The sequence below is a fragment of the Miniopterus schreibersii genome (assembly GCF_964146895.1).
Source record: "Miniopterus schreibersii genome assembly, chromosome: 3".
Lineage (NCBI taxonomy): Eukaryota > Metazoa > Chordata > Mammalia > Chiroptera > Miniopteridae > Miniopterus > Miniopterus schreibersii.
Genome location: NC_138103.1, coordinates 2,376,290 through 2,392,582, shown reverse-complemented (window position 1 = coordinate 2,392,582; position 16,293 = coordinate 2,376,290). Strand labels below are relative to the sequence as shown.

Sequence of the window (16,293 nt, the reverse complement as noted above, 5' to 3'; positions counted from 1 at the left end):
GCCCGCTCGCCCTCGCCCGCGGCGCGTGCCCCTCGCGTGCCCCCCGTCGGGTCCCCGAGCCCCCGGGTCACGGTCTGCGCGGCAGGGGCACCCTCGGGGCGGAGGCCCGGGATCCCGGAGGCAGGGCTGCGGGCGCTGCGTGACGGCGCGCGTTTGCCGTTATGGGGGGCAGCGAAAAGCAATTCTTGTAAACTTAGTTAAAGCGTTCGCACCCTCTCAGGATTTAATTAGGGGACTTGTGCATTAATTACTATTGTAAGTGGTTGCAGGCATTGTGTGACTCACGATTGAGGCGGCCCTTATGGCGGGCTGTCAAACTGTTTTGGCTTCCCCGTTATTACTTTGTAACTCAAATTGTTGCCTTCATAAAAAGATACTATGTGTTCGCATCTTTTTTTCAACACTGGAGTCTGGAGGATTCTGTTGCACTGGAACCAGCTTTGCCCTTGAACTTTACTAAGCTGAAACTGCGTTTTGTTTTCTTTCGAAAGTACATTCCTGTCTACGCTCCTTTTATAGGCTGGTAAAGTAATTAAAAATATGTTCCCAGTAAGTGGTTATCATTCTTCCTAGGCCTGGGTGCTTTTGCACAGGTAGCTTAAATCATCACCACAGAGGGAGTTTTTTGTGTTTTAAATGCTGCCTTTACGGAAATATTTAGCATTATTGAGCTGTAATTGCTTAAGCATCAGAGCAGTGCACTGTTTAATTCTTTTTCACGTTTCCTGCCCTACGGTCTTTTCCTTTTTTATGTGCTGCCTTCTTTTGCATCATTTTGGGACATTCAGAGGAACTTCTAGATTAACCTGATCAGTGAGCAGGTTGCTTTCACTTGAACGGAATAAAATAAAATGTCTCCTATCTCAGGTCTTAATGTAGTTTGTGCTTGATGGTTGTAAGTTTTAGGTTTATATTGAGGTTAACACACAATGCAAATTGCCTCACTATTTTTTACCATATAGAATCATTTCAAATTGCTGGTCTTTGAGTTTTTGAGATAGGAATTTCTTACAGTGATCATTAAAGATTCTGTTCAGTTGGCAAAGGGTGGGCATCAGTGACTACCAAATAAGAGATTTTCTGTTATTCAAAATAGTTATGGAACCATTTAAAGGTAATTAAGCCAGACATCACCTACTTAACTGTTCTTTGGACATTTAAATAACTTTTGCTGTCAAAAGCCATTAAGGATATGTTAACACCTTGCTGACCGGCTTTTTCGAGCCAGAGCTTGCCCATGTGGCAGGCTGCTTTTCCATGCTTGAATACTCATGACCATTCAGCAAGGTGTTTAAAGTTATTTTAAATTAATGTAAGTTAACTCATGACCAGTAAGCAAGGTGTTTTAAGATATAAAACAAGTGGAGTTTTTAAGGGGTAATTTCAGCAGCAGAAAGGAGCATGAAGTTCGGGTCTAGTTCTCCCTCCGTCTTTGCTTTGTCAGGTAACTGTATCAGTATAATTCCTGTAGAGGTTTTCTGGGACTTCATTAAAAAGTGGTCTCTACCACAGGTATAGTTTTCATATGTGATTGCAGTCAGTTAGGCAGAACTTGGAGTCTCTGTATCAGCTGTGTATCAGAGTTTGAATCCTACCTCTGCCAGTTACAATATGACCTTGACTCTTGGCGGTTCACTTAGCCTCTCTTTGCTTGAGCCAGACAGTTGCTAAGGTTCTGTAGGCCCCTTGGGTTATATAAAAAGGAGTCAAGTGTTGTCCCTAGCCATGGAAAGCTTGTACAATCTAGTAGGAAGACTATAATAATTTCATAAATAACTAATACAGGGTCGGCGATGGTACGGGTCCAAAGAATACACCGTCTCATTTATGTACTTGAGGATCTTCAGTGGTCAGAAGGGACGGAAAGGAAAGTACCCAGGAGGTTACAGGGTCATGTCTCCTAAGGGCTGTGGGGGCACATTTCTTATGTGACAAGTGCTCTGTGAGGGGAGATGTGATTAGGTGGGCAGGTGCTTCCTTCCACCTTTAGCTCTCCTCTTTGCTCCCTTTTCCCCAAATGAGCGTCTCTCTGTCTTTGCCCAGGTGTGCCCTTCCCAGGAAGTCCAGGCACTGTTCACTTTGTAAATGTTTCTTGAGCATCTTCTATATTCCAAATGCACGACAAGGCCTAGGGAGGAGAGGAATGAAAGGAGCTAAATTTATTGAGTGCTTATGTCTGCCTAATATATTTTTCCAAAGACTTTAAACAAACTCATCTGATTCTTGGAGCATTCTTTGAGATAGGTGCTCTTATTACCCCTGTTTATAGATGAAGACTTAGAGGCAACAGAAAGGTTAAGTAGCTTTCCAGAGGCCACACTGCTGGTAATGGGAGGAGCAGTCTGGCTTCAGACTGTATTGTCTCTGATTAGAGACATGCTTTTTCATCTTGAAATATTTGAATCTCTGGGGAGGCAGAACCCACAAATACATGCAATACTTCTAGATCGAAGTTTCTCAACCTGGGCACTATTGACATTTTGGACCAGATAGTTTGTTACTGTAGTTTCTGCGCTGTGCATCGTAGACTGTTCAGCATCTGCCAGCAACACTCTTCACCCAGTTGTGACGATCAGAAATGTCTTCAGATGCTGCCAGATGCCCCCTTGGGGGGTGCCCACATTGCCCCTAGCTGAAACCACTGTTCTAGGCCTTTGTATTTCTTGAAGGTAACCATGCTAATGTTAAATCTTTAAATGTTAAATTAATGTCAGTTAATTTAAACATCTTCTAATACCAATGTAGTATAAACCCCACTGTGTGGACCCCTGTCTGGAAGCTGTGGTCCCTGTGTCAGATCCATGTTGCCATTCCTCCGCCAGGTTACAAGTCCTCAGGACAGTGCCAGGCAGCCAGTGCCCGGCCAGTAAAATTGGCATGAGACCAATTTAGTTTACCACCGTAGGTAAACTATCTTCATTGTTGGCCATTAAAATTGTCTCTTTATGTCAGTATGATAGGCATTCAAAAGAGGGCTCTGTGATGTCTAGGTGGGGGTGGTCATTATTGGAACTGAACTTTAAATAATGGAATGAATTTTGAAAAGCAGAGAAAAGGGCAGTGTAACAGCATACAATCCAGAAAGTACAGGGCATTTTGAAATAGCAGTGAGAAGTTCCATTGGATTGGCATGTAAGGGTGGGACAGATGGAGAGGTTCTTGAATATCAGATTGAGGAGCTATTCCATGCTTTCCGGCAAAGTAGTGAGATGGTAGGGAAATGATAACTAGTGATCTAGGCAAGAGGTGATGAAGACTGAACTGAAGTGGGATAGAAAAGGTGAGAGTGTCACATACTGAGGAAGTACAATCTGGGACGAGTTGTGAGAGGAGTCTGAGTACACATGGCCCTTCATCTTGGGTGAATGGGAGATTGACCCAGCCTCTAACAGAATAGAGGTCAGAACAGAAGTAGGGGCACATCCCTTGTGGGTGCACTCCCAGCCTCCAGTTAAGGCACATGTGCGGGAGGCGGCCCGCTGATGTGTGTCTCTTACACTGTGTCTCTTACATTGATGTTTCTCTCCCCCCTCCCTCCTACTCTCTCTGAAAAAGCAATGGGAAAAATGCCCTTCCATTAACAATTTTCAAAAATCATTCTAACCCTAAGCAAAGAAGCAAGAATGCTACAGTGAACACCTGTACAGGGCCTGCCTAGATTTACCGAGTATCACTATCTGCCACATTAGTTCTGCCGGGCCACGTCATCACATGCACCCCCTGGGAGCAAGGGCATTCTGCGGAACAACAGGGATCCCCATGTACAAGGAAGTCCACTTGGTTACTGTCTACTGGGTCCACATTCACATTTCCCAAGTTGTCCCAACAACGTGTTTTTATGTGTTAAATCTGAATTGAAGCTTCGGTGCCTTCACCGGGGCCGCCTGTGGTGGCCTTGCCTGCGAGTCCCCGCGGAAGGAGCATCTCATCTTCTCATCCCTGGTCCTGCCTGACGCCTTGGAGTAGTTCAGACTAGTCATGTTTGCAGGCTTCAGCTGGATGTGTCTGCTGTTTCTGTGTGATTAGTCAGGTTAGACCTTTTTGGCAGGAGTATTACATAAGTGATACGTGTTCTCAGTGTAGGCCCCCCGCTCCTCGCCCACCACCCTTCCCCCCCACACCACTTTAAAGTAAATTAGCAAAGTTTACCTTGTATGCAGTATGTTTACCCTACGCTAAATTTATTTTACAATGTGCCAGGTAATTCATTTAATCTGCCTATAATTTAAATTGTTGAAATTACAATAATTTCAGGTCTTCAGGTTTAAATTGATCAGTTGTAAGATTTGGAAGGGAGCTTTGTGGTTGGACATCAGAGTTGCCTGTTTTCAGCTTTCACCAGGGATAAACTTAGGACCCTGGTAAGAGGGTGAAACATAGAGCTGGGCTTGTGGCGTGCGCCCTTGGGAAGACTGCCCTGTGGAAGGTAGAGTGGCATCGTGCTGCCGAACAGGGGTTCTCCCCTGAATCCCACAGCGGGGCCGGATGTCAGAGGGTCCCAGAGACTTTAAGATTTACAAGAGAAAGTAACGTTCTTTTCAAAACGAATATGAAATTAATATAGTTTAAATTTTTAGTAAAGTAGTCTTATTTTTAAAATGATTTGCGTACTCTGTCAGTTGGCTGTGAAGCGGGATCCCAGCATTTCTGCTCTGTAACGGGGACGGCACTTTGCGTTTTCAGCAGTGCTGGGTAGTGTGTTCTGTTGCGGTGACTCAGCTGACTCCAGTTCAAGTGGACTGTTCAAAATAGATTGGAACCTGTGCGGAATTTACACTTTGAACCTTACAAGATATTTTCTGCAAACAGTGATCGATTGGGTTTTGTCTAATAACAAACAAGGTTAAACCAACTCTCTCGTTTGCTGTTCTTACGAGCGGTTTTAAGTCAGCTAGCATTTATTCAGCAGCTGCCTGGAATATGTTTATAATTTTGACATCTGTGTTTTGTGGACTTTAGTCCCTTCTTTCTCTTCTTCTGAAATATCCTCCCAAAACACAAATAGTGCTGTGTGGTGCTTAAATGCGCACTGATTTTAAATGGATTTTAAGGCATTATTCCACTCTTTGATAATTGGCCATACCGAGGACATCAGAGAAATAGGTTTTATCTGCTGTTCACTTGTGAATCCATAGGTAACGTGAGGCATGCGAGTGAGACACTCACTTGTAAAGAGGGGGGACATACGTGTGCATTCTCTGCTCTGCTGCAGGTTAGCCGCCTCAAGTGACAGTTCTGGGCCTGTCGTCACTCACTGCTCTTGGAAAGCTTTGCCCACTCCCTAGTGACTCTGGAGTTTAAGCCCACTCTAGTCTGTGCTCAGCTTATCTGTTTAGCTTTATGCCCTCTACCTCTTGTCCTGTCCTCAACTCCTCTTTCTCTGAAGGTTCCCTTCAATTTCTCCCTGAATTTTTTATAACAGCTTCATTGAGATAATATTAACCCTTTTAAAATAGATGATTCAGTGGTTTTCAGTGTGTTCAGCGTTGTGAGATGATCACAGCTCCCTGATTTCAGAACATTATAATTATAACCCCTGAAACAAACCCCTGTGCCCGTTAGCGTTCACTCCCCACTCTCCCCGGCAACCACTCGTCTACTCTGTCTATGGGTTTGCCTACTGGGCATTTCATGTAAATGGAATTGTACAGTATGTGGCTTTTTGTGTCTTGCTTGTTTCACTTAGCATGTGTTCAGAGTTCACCCATGTTGTGTGTGTCAGCACCCCGTTCCTCCTGTGGGCTGGAGGTACTTCATTGTGTGGCTGTGGTGCATTTTGTTTCTCCATTCATCAGGTGGACACCAGGGTGGTTTTCATTTTTTGCCTATTATGACAAATGGTGCCATGCACATTTGTATATAAGTGTTTGTGGGACATATGTTGTCGATTCTCTTGGGCATATACCTAGGAGTGGAATTGCTGGGCATATGGTAACCCTGTTTAACTTTTTGAGGCACTACCAGACTGTTTCCAAAGCCGTTGCGCCATGTGCGTTCCCACCAGTGCAATGACAATTCTGTTCTCCACCTTCGCACCAGGGCCTGTCCGTGCTCTTTTTGATTGTAGCTGTCGTGGTGGGAAGTGGTATCTCCTTGTGGCTGTGATTTGCATTTCTCTAATGACTAATGATGAGCATCTTTTTATGTACTTATTAGCCAATGTGTATCTAGTTTGGAGAAATGGCTGTTCAAATGTGCCCATTTTTAAATTTGGTTATATTTTTATTGTTGAGTTGTAAGAATTTTTCACATGTTCTAGATACAAGTCCTTTATTAAACAAGTGATTTATAAGTATTTTCTCCCATTATATGGGTTGCCTTTTCACTTGATGTTGTCCCTTGAAGCACAAAAGTTTTATTTTTTTATTATTATTATTATTATTTAAATACATCTTTATTGATTTCAGAGAGAGGAAAGGAGAGGGAGAGAGAGAGACAGAAACGTCAATGATGAGAGAGTCATTGACCGGCTGCCTCCTGCACGCCCCCAACTGGGGGATCGAGCCCGCAACCCAGGCATGTGCCCTGACCAGGAATCGAACCCCGATCACTTGGATCCTAGGTCGACGTTCAACCACTGAGCCACGCCCAGCTGTGCATGCACAAAAGTTTTAAATGTTGGTATATCCGGTTTACCATCTGAACCATTTTTGAGTGCACATTTCAGTGATATCGAGCACATTCACAGTGTTGTGCAGTGATCACCACCACCCATCTCCAAAAGTCTTTTCATCTTGCAAAATTCGCCCCTCTCCTCAACCCCTGGCAACCACTATTCTACTTTCTGTCTCTATAAATTTGTTCCACATGCTGCATGTAAGTTTGTCCTTTTGTGACTGGCTTATTTCACTTAGCATAATATCCTCAAGGATCATCCGTGTTGTCACACATCAGGAAATTGATTTGTGTATGTTGATCCTGTATCCTGCATCTGTGCTGAACTCCTTTCCTGTTTTCAATAGAGTGTGTGTGTTCCTTAGAACTTTCTCTATATAAAATCATGTCATTTGTGAGTAGAGATAGTTTTCTAACTTCCTTTCCAGTCTTGGTGCCCTTTATTTATTTTCCTTGCCCAGTTTTTCTGACTAGAAGCTACATTACAGTGCAGTGTTGAATGGAAGTGGTAAAAGCAGACATCCTTGTCTTGTTTCTAATCTTAGAGGAAAAGCACGCAGTCTTAAAAATAAGTATGATGTGAGCTGTGGGCTTTTGGTAGATGCCCTTTATTAAGTTAGGAAAGTTTCCTTCTGCTCCGGCCGGTTTGGCTCAGTGGTCAGAGCATCGACCCTCAGACTGAAGGGTTTTGGGTTCAGTTCCGGTCAAGGGCACGTACCTCAGTTGCAGGCTCGATCCCTGGCCCTGGTCAGGGTGCATGGGGCAGGCAGCCTGTCAGTGTGTCTCTCACATCGGTGTTTCCCTCTCTCTCTCCCTCCCACTCTCTCTCAACAGCAGTGGGAAAAAATATCCTCAGGTGAAGATTAGAAAAAAAAGAAAGTAAGTGTCCTTCTAGCCCTGGCCAGGTGGCTCAGTTGGCTGGAGTGTCACCCATACACCAAAAGGTTGTGGGTTCAATCCCCCGTCCAGGTGCTTGTGGGAGGCGATCAGTGTCTCTCTGTCACACAGATTTCTCCCTCCCTCCCTCCCTAAAATCAATAAACGTATCCTCAGGTGAGGAAACAAAAAAGAAAGTAAGTTTCCCTCTTTTCCTGCTTTGAGTGGTTTTGTCTTGTATGAAAGGGTGTTGGGTTTTGTCTGTTATGTCTGTTGAGATCATCATGTAGGTTTTTCCTTCATTCTGTTAATATGTTGTATTACATGGGTTGATTTTCATACGTTTTACCAACCTTGCATTTCTGGGATAAATCCCACTTGGAATAGTGTATCGTCCTTTTTATGTTGCTAACTAAGATTGACTAGTCTTCTTTGAGGGTTTGTATTCGAATGCAAAAGGCTATTGATCTTTAGTTTTCCTGTGATCTTTGTCTTCTTTTGGTATCTGGTACGTGGTTTGGAATCTGGAATTTGGGGTCTTGAGGTATTGGTTTGGTACCCACCTCATTCTATTATAGTAATTGCTTTTGTATATTGAGTTTCATTTTCTTCCTAAAATTTTTCAGCTTTTTACAGTATGATTAACAAGTAAAATCAATTCCATCCCCCCCCCCCCCCCATGGTTATTAGTGCACTGCCCTTGTGTGGCATTTTTTTTTTTAGTTGAGAAATAATTGACGTCTAACTTGGTGTAAGTTGAAGGTGTCCAGGTGGTGGTGTGATGCATTTGATGAGTCCAGTATGATTACCACCAGATCATTAGCTAACACCTTTATTGTGTCACATAGTTAACATTTTGTGTGTGTGTGATGAGAGCACTTAAGACCTAGTCTTTTTGCAACTTTGAAATATATGCTAAGGTGTTGTTGTCTGTAGTCGCTGTTCCGTGCATTAGATCTCAGACCCTGTTCCTCTCCTAGTTGCGAGTTTGTACCCTTTACCCATGTCTCCTTAGTCCCTCCCTTCCTGGTAACCACTTGTTCCTACAGGTTCAGCTTTTGTAGATTTCACGCATAAGTGATATACAGTATTTCTCTTTCTCTGACTGACTTCACTTAGCGTAGTGCTCTCAAGTCCTTCCATTCTGCCACACACGACAGAATTCCCTCCTTCCTCATGGTTGAAGAGTATTACAGTGTGTGTGTGTATGTGTGTGTCTCTCTATCTCACCTCTTCATCCGTTGGCACACACTTAGGTTATTTCTGTACGTTAGCCATCGTGAATGATGCTGCAGTAAACATGAGAGTGCAGATATCTTTCTGATACCATTTTCATTTCCTTTGGATATATAGCCAGTAGTGGTTTTGCTGGGTCATTGGTAGTTGTCTTATTAATTTTTGAGAACCTTCCATATTTCTTTCCATAGTAGGTAAACCAATTTACATTCCCACCAATAGTGCACAAGAGTTCCCTTTTCCCCGTGTCCTCAGGGACACTTCTGACCTTGCTGTTTTGATGATAGCAGTTTTAAGAGGTGGCAGTTCCCTTCTCTACTCTGTGCTCTCCCTTCCTTGGTTGCAGCCTAGCCTGGTACAGTGTTTTGTATTTGGTGTCTTGTAGTTAACGTTAGTGTACACTTATTATGTGCATCTGTTAAGCCCTTGCTCTGCGTTACCTAATTTAATCTTTAAACAACGGAGGTAGTTTGAGACCACTCATAGATGAGGAGATGATGTTAGAGAAAATAAATAGCTCGCTAACACAGCAGGCAGTGGAGTTGAGAGTTAAGCCCACTTCTCTTTGCCATTGGAGTCAGAGCTCTGAACTGTGTGCTGTGCTGAAGGGAAATGCTTGTTTTTAGATAGTAGATTGGATTTAAACTGGTCCTTGAAGTAGAATGTGGGTGAAGGATGGATGGTCAGTGGTGGTAGTGGGGCTAGAGTCTGGTAGAAGCAAGGAAGCAGGAATTGGCATTCGTTGAGTGCCGACGGGAGCACAGTACAAGTAGAACTGGTTTTTGTTCCCAGAGCTGCAATTATTCTCATGTGGAAGAGTGAGATTAACATCTGAAATAATTAGAAAATGAGCATTGTTTAATTAGAGGTCAAGGGTGAGGTTTGTATGAGTTGGAAAGTAACCAGTCATTAAGATAAACCTCAAAAGAGGTGTAGAATTTAGGATGGTGATTTAGCAAACCGGGTTTGGGTCAGCCTTACTACTGCCTTGTACCACACAAGTCACGTAGACGTTCCGATTCTTAGTTTGCTTACGTGTCAGATGGAAATATGTCAGTTCTGTGTTTCAGGGCGGTGGGTTCAAAACGGAGGGTATCTCAGAGCATGTTGTAAACTGTAGAATGCTTCTGTCATTATGGTGGGGTGATTTCTAGTCTCACCAGCTGTCCTCAACCTGAGCTTTTTGTTTTAAAATAATTTCAGACTTAGAAGAATTTTGTAAGAATAGAGCAAAGGATTCCTGAATAGCCTTCACCTCTGTTCCTCAGCCATAGCACCTAACCGCACCTGCTTTGTCTCCCTCTCCTTTTACACACGCACATTTTTTTCTGAACTGCTTGAGAGTAGCTTTGAGATGTAACGTACATTTACCCCTAAAAGCTTAACTACTTGTAAAAATCAAAGACTTTTTAAAATAACTACAGTACCATTATCAAAATTGGGAAAGTAATATTGGTACAATCTTAAAGCAAATCTACAGATGTTACTCATTTTGCCAGTTGTCTCAATGATGCCATTTAGAGCAAATAATTTTTTTTTCTGGTTTGCGATTCATTCCAGGAACACAGGTTGCATCTGTTTTTCATGTTCATTTAGTTATCCGCTTTTTGGAACAGTTTCCCAGTCTTTCTTTTGTTTTTGAAGACCTTGATATTTAGAAACTACAGGCTAGTTATTTGATAGAATACCCTTTAAATCTGTATTTGTCTGGGGTTTCCTCTCGGTTAGATTCAGGTTGTGCATTTTTGGTAGGAACAGCACAGACCTGATGTTGTGTTTTGTTTAGTGCATCATGCCAGGAGGTTCATGATGTCAATTTATCTTATTACCGATCATGGTAACTTCAACTGTACTTGGTTAAGGTGGTATGTCAGGTTTTGTCACTTAAAGTTAGTGTTTTTCCCTTTGTAATTCATACTTATATTGTTGGGAGACTGTAGGTATTTTGTTTCTCATCAAGATTTTTGAGCGAATCGGTGGATTGCCAAATAGTGGTTTTCTAAGCCTATTTTTCTTTCTACATTAGTTGACATTCTACTGTAAGACCTTTCTCTTTACCCTATTTACTTGTCCACTCATCAGTTAATATCGTTAGGGTCTAGTGGGTTCTTATTTTATTCAGTGGGTTGTACCCCTTTACTAGCATTATAGCAAGTTCTTAAATGTAATCATTTTGTTATAATATTGATGAGATGCTGTAGCAACTTAACTCATTTATATCAAGTGGCCTGTGGTAAAATTGGTTTCGTTATACGCCATTTTGCTTCAAGTTGCAGAACCTATTGACTACATTACGTGAGGACTTACTGTATTTATTGCTCAGATTATGGGGCTATTGGAAGCCCCCTTCAAGCTCAGCCTCCTTTTTGAAGAGATCCCGGTTATGTAGTATCTGGATCCTCACTGCCAACTCTTCGTATCCTATTTTGCCTTAATTTTTAAGAGGAAGGTATGTTGACTTCTTACTACCACCTGTGTGCCTCCAAAGCCAAGCTTTCTGCCTGTGCTTTATGGTCAGAATCAAGTACTATCTAGACATGCACAATATTGCTGCCATCCTGTCTCATCCCCTTTCTCCCCATGCTCCTGTCACAAATAGGTATTTTTATTAGTCTGTGTGTGCTTCCAGAATTCCTTTATGCAAATACAAGCACATAGGGATATATCTTCTTTTTTCCCTCCTTTTAAACACAAAAGGTAACATACTGAACCTACCTTTCCCCCCAATTAACTATACACCTTCTAGATCCTTTCATTAACAGAAAGTGGAACCTTCTTTATCTTTTTAATAACCACATAGTGTTCCATTTTATGGATGTATGAATTTTATTTAAGTACCCTCGTGTTTGCAGATATAAACTACCTGTGACTGTTAACTAGCCTCTCTCATGTCACATCATCTATTATCACCTTCTCTGATACCTTTATTCCCTAAACCCCTTTTTTACCTCCAAATAAGTGAGTTCGCCTTATTTTTAAAACAATCCAAAAACCTTCATTTTTATCCTATTTGCTTTATACCACTGCCAAAGTTTATGAAAAACTGATGCAAACCCCTGGCTTCACTCTAACCTACTTATTTACTAACTTATTTATTTAAAATATGTCTTTATTGATTTCAAGGAGATGAAGAGAGAGGGAGAGAGAAAGAAACATCAGTGATGAGCAAGTCCTCATTGATCAGCTGCCTCCTGCACGCCCCCTGCTGGGAATCAAGCCCAAAACTCAGGCATGTGCCCTGACCAGGAATCAAAGCTTGATCTCGTGGATCCTAGGTCGATGCTCAACCGCTGAGCCACGCCAGCCGGGCACACTAACCTATTTTTGCTGCAGTTGGGGTTCCATCTCTATCTGGTGCAATTACAGTTTTGAAGGTTACTAATGACTTCCTGTTGCGTTGTGCTAGTCTTGCTTTGGTTATTAATTTGGTGTAGGAAGACAAGAGGAGAAGGGGGGGCTGGCAAGTAGAAAAAGGGAAGCAGGGAGGCTGGAATGTGTGAAATGTATTTTTATAGCTAGTGTAACGTACAGCTGGCTTCTGTATGAGGGGAGCTGGCTTATGGTGAAGCTGCTGACTGAGAGGCCAGTTGGGCCTTCTGCAAAGTTGCCCCTATTTTCTGTTTCCCGAAGCAGGATGGGAACATCTAGCCTTTTGTCCACTATTATCATTTGTAACAGCAAAGCCTCCATGTTTAAATTTTTGCTTTTTAAAATTCGGAGTTTTCATTCATACAGCTCTCTTTTGTCATCATTAATACTGTCATCTGTTTCAGTTTCTTATGATTATCTTGGATTGATTCTTTGCTTTTCATTTCTGCTGCCACCATCGTGGTTCAGGACATTACATATTTACTTGGATGACTGCAACAGTCTTCTCCCCTGTTTAGTGAATTGATTTCCTACTTTTACCCAATACTTTTCCTCCCTTTTTCATCTCTGTCAATACTGGTTTCTAAAAACTGTCATACTGACAAGTGTCCTTGCTTTGCTGGTGTCCATGACCTACTGTGCCCTTTGCCTAGAAAGGCCCATCTCTCTGCCTGTAGAAATCCTGCCTCTTCTTCCAGACCCAGATCAACCTCTTACTGCTCCGGGAGGCCTTCCATAGCTAGAACAGCTCACATGTGTGTCTCACTCTTCCTAAACTGATTACGTCTTTTCCAAATGGTTGCTTGCTCCCTTATTTCAGGTGTGTTCTGTTGTTTCTGTAGAATTGTAGTTTAAAATCATGTTTTCTACTTGGGTTTTCCAGTGCACAGCAGACTGCTTGGTTTATAGGACTCCCTAAGCACATTCTTACTGGTTTATTGATTAAACATTGTGTAGGTTATTTTAAAATTATTTGGATGCAGAGAATCAGCTCATCTAGGTACACTGAGGGTCTGCTCTCCTCTGCTTCCCTACTCCACTGTGGAAAATGTGTTCTTTTTTTTTAATCCTGACCCGAGGATATTTTTTCCATTGCTTTTCAGAGAAATTGGAAGGGGGAAAGACAAGGAGAGACAGACAGACAGACAGACAGACAAAGACATGGAGGGGAGGGAGGGAGAAACATCGATGTGAGAGACACACATCACTCACTTGGGGCCGGGGATCAGAGCCTGCAACCAAGGTATGTTCCCTTGACTGGAATCAAACCTGAGACTCTTCGGTCTGCGGGCCGACACTCTAACCACTGAACCAAACTCGCCCGGGTGAAAATGTGTTCTTTTTTTTAATGGGGTTTTCTTTTTGTTTTTCTGACAAATGATATAGCTACAACTGGACCTCGACCTTTTGACTCAGTGTTGTGTTTTAGAGTTCTTTCTCTGTAAAGCCATGTTTGTCTGGATCCCCAATCCACCCTCAGGTGTGATGATTTACTTGGAAGGCTCATGGGACTCTGCCTAGAGTCGTGACTGTGGCTCATTACAGTGAGAATATACACACCAGAGCAGCAGAGGGAAAGGCACATGGAACAAAATCCAGAGGCAGCTAGGTCATGTTTCCGAGTCCTTTCCCTGTGGTGTCACCCAGGATGTTCTTCATTTCTCCAGCATCAAATTAGGACAGCATGCTTAAAATGTCCACAGAGATGCAGATTATGGATTCAGTGCCCCAGTTTTCTATTAGGAGCTGGACACGTAGGTGGCCTCTGCCTAACACCGAAATTCCAGACTCCCAGAAGGAAAGCAGGTTTCAGCATAAGCTGTATTGCTTTTACAGTTCCCCTAATCTGTTAGGGAATGATGGGGCTAACCTGGTCATGTTCTCCAGCCTGCTGTGTTAACTCGTCTATGCACGTGGGGACCTTGAACTACTGAGTAGTACTCCCTGGTATGAATACATCCTGCTTTAACTTTTTCCTACTGATTTGCTTTTAGACTATTATTTTACAGTATTTATTTTTGAACAATTCTTTTTCTAGAGGCTTAGATTGGAATTGATGGGTCATGACATAGTGACATTTAAAAATTTAGTGTTAATAGATGCTTTCACATTGCTTACCAGAGGCCTGTGCTATCCATACTCCCAACAGCTGTTTACAGGAGTGCCCTTTGGAAGTGATTGCTTTTACTCATGTTCATATTGGGATGTAGGAAAAAGTGACCGGCAAACATCAGAAAGCACAGGACAGGAAGGACAGGTGTGTTTCTGTTGCCATTTGGACACTTGGCTTACCCATTCTCTGGGTCCTGAGACTCATGGTAGTGACACCCATCTCCAACTTCTTTGTCTCTAATTTCCCTCATTGTTACCTTTAATTATTAGTCCGGAAGCTTTCGTTGTGGGGTGGGGTATTTTTTGGTCTTTTATTATGGAAAATTTCGAACATGCACAAAAATAGAACAGAACATTACCCACCTTCAGCAAATGCTAACATTTTGTCAATCTTGTTTTACTTTCCTCCTCTTTTTCTTTTTTGGGGGGAGGGCCCAGAGTAGTGAAAACAAATCCTAGACATTATAGTGTCTAAAATTTTGTACTAATTTATAGAAATGCATACTTTGCATACATTTAAAAAAATCTTAATTGCCCTTAATACTTAGTCCAGTTGTGAGGTTTACTCTGATGTTTATAATTTGAAAGGGTATTTTCCTCATATCTTGTATAAACTTATACAAGACAACTTAAACATACAGACAACTTAAAAATATGGATAACATTCACAGTTCTGCAACTTGCTTTTTTCATTTAATAATATGTTAGGACCATTCCTTCAAATTAATAACCAGATGAACTCCTTTTGAATACAATATGCTATCTCTGATGTGACAGACATTTCTATATGGATGGACATTCAGTGTTTTTCTGCTCTTCCGTTCTTGTGAACCTTGCAGTGAACTTTCCTATGCATATGGCTTCATGCACTAGCACTATATTATTATAGGACACATGCTGACGAATGGGTATCTGGTTAGAATGTGTCTGACTTTAATTATTAAAGTTATTACTGCAATACTTTCCAAGAAGTTTAGGAATTTTCTACCAGCAATATAAGAGAGAACCTCTTAAATTTCATTCTTGCTAGCATTGGATATTATTACTCTTGAACATTTTTGCCAGTTAAAATTAGTAAAAAAAAAAAAAAAAAAAGTGGCATAGCATTGTAGCTTTTGTTTGCCTTATTAGAAAGGAAACCCAGCAACTTATTTTAAACATTGAGTTGGTTTTAGACTAGCAAATGCAAGTTTGGTTCAATACTAGAAAATCCATCAATACAATTAATTATATAAGCAATCAAAAGTCAAAAATCAGCCTGGCCAGCATTGCCCAGTGGTTGCGCATCGGCCCAGGAACTGGGAGGTCGTGGTTCAATTCCTGGTCAGGGCACATGTCTGGGCTGCGCGCTCGATCTCCAGCGGGGGTGTGCAGGAGGCAGCCGATCAATGACTCTCTCTCATCATTGATGCTTCTATCTCTCCTCTCCCTTCCGCTCTCTGAAATCAATAAAAACATATATATTTTTTTAAAGTAAAAAATCATGTAACCAATATGATTTATATAGTGAGATCTCTCGTCCCCAGTCCACCTCTTTCCTCCTGCTCCCTCCCCCACAATCACTTAGTTTCTTTGCTGTTTTTCAGGGTCATTTTTATACATATACAGACAACTATGAATACATACTCTCTTTCTTGCTTTTTACACAAATGGTAGCGTACTGGGTACTCTGTCATGCACCTTGCATTTTTCCTGATGCGGTTTTTGAAAGACATTTTTGCTCATTTCTGATAGCTTTCTAGATACCTTCTATTTCTTATTTAAAAATAAACTATTGAATTCCTCAAATGTGGGACCTTAGAGCTTAGCTATTCACTAGTTGTGGCCTAGTTGTTTCTGCCACATCACCCTCCCACACACATTCACAAAATAAAAAATACTGGAATTGCTGTCTTAAAGACCACCAGTGCCTGTTCCCTCTTGTCAAAACCAGTGGCTGTTCAGTCTTGGCCTTTGGTTCTTTTGCTGCCCTTGCCCCTGATCACACCCCTGTGCCTCTTAGGACCCTACATTCCATTATGTGTTCTTGTAAAAGGTGGAAGGAAATAAAAGGATTGTGGATGTGCTGTCTGGGGAAGATGTATC

The 16,293-nt window shown here is 42.0% G+C and overlaps 1 protein-coding gene across 10 annotated transcripts in view; it reads left to right on the top strand.

Moving 5' to 3' along the window:
- The window catches only part of TNRC6A (trinucleotide repeat containing adaptor 6A), a 172,915-nt gene that overhangs the window by 85,720 nt on the left and 70,902 nt on the right, over positions 1-16,293 (top strand). The gene's annotated exons all lie outside the window — the stretch shown is intronic.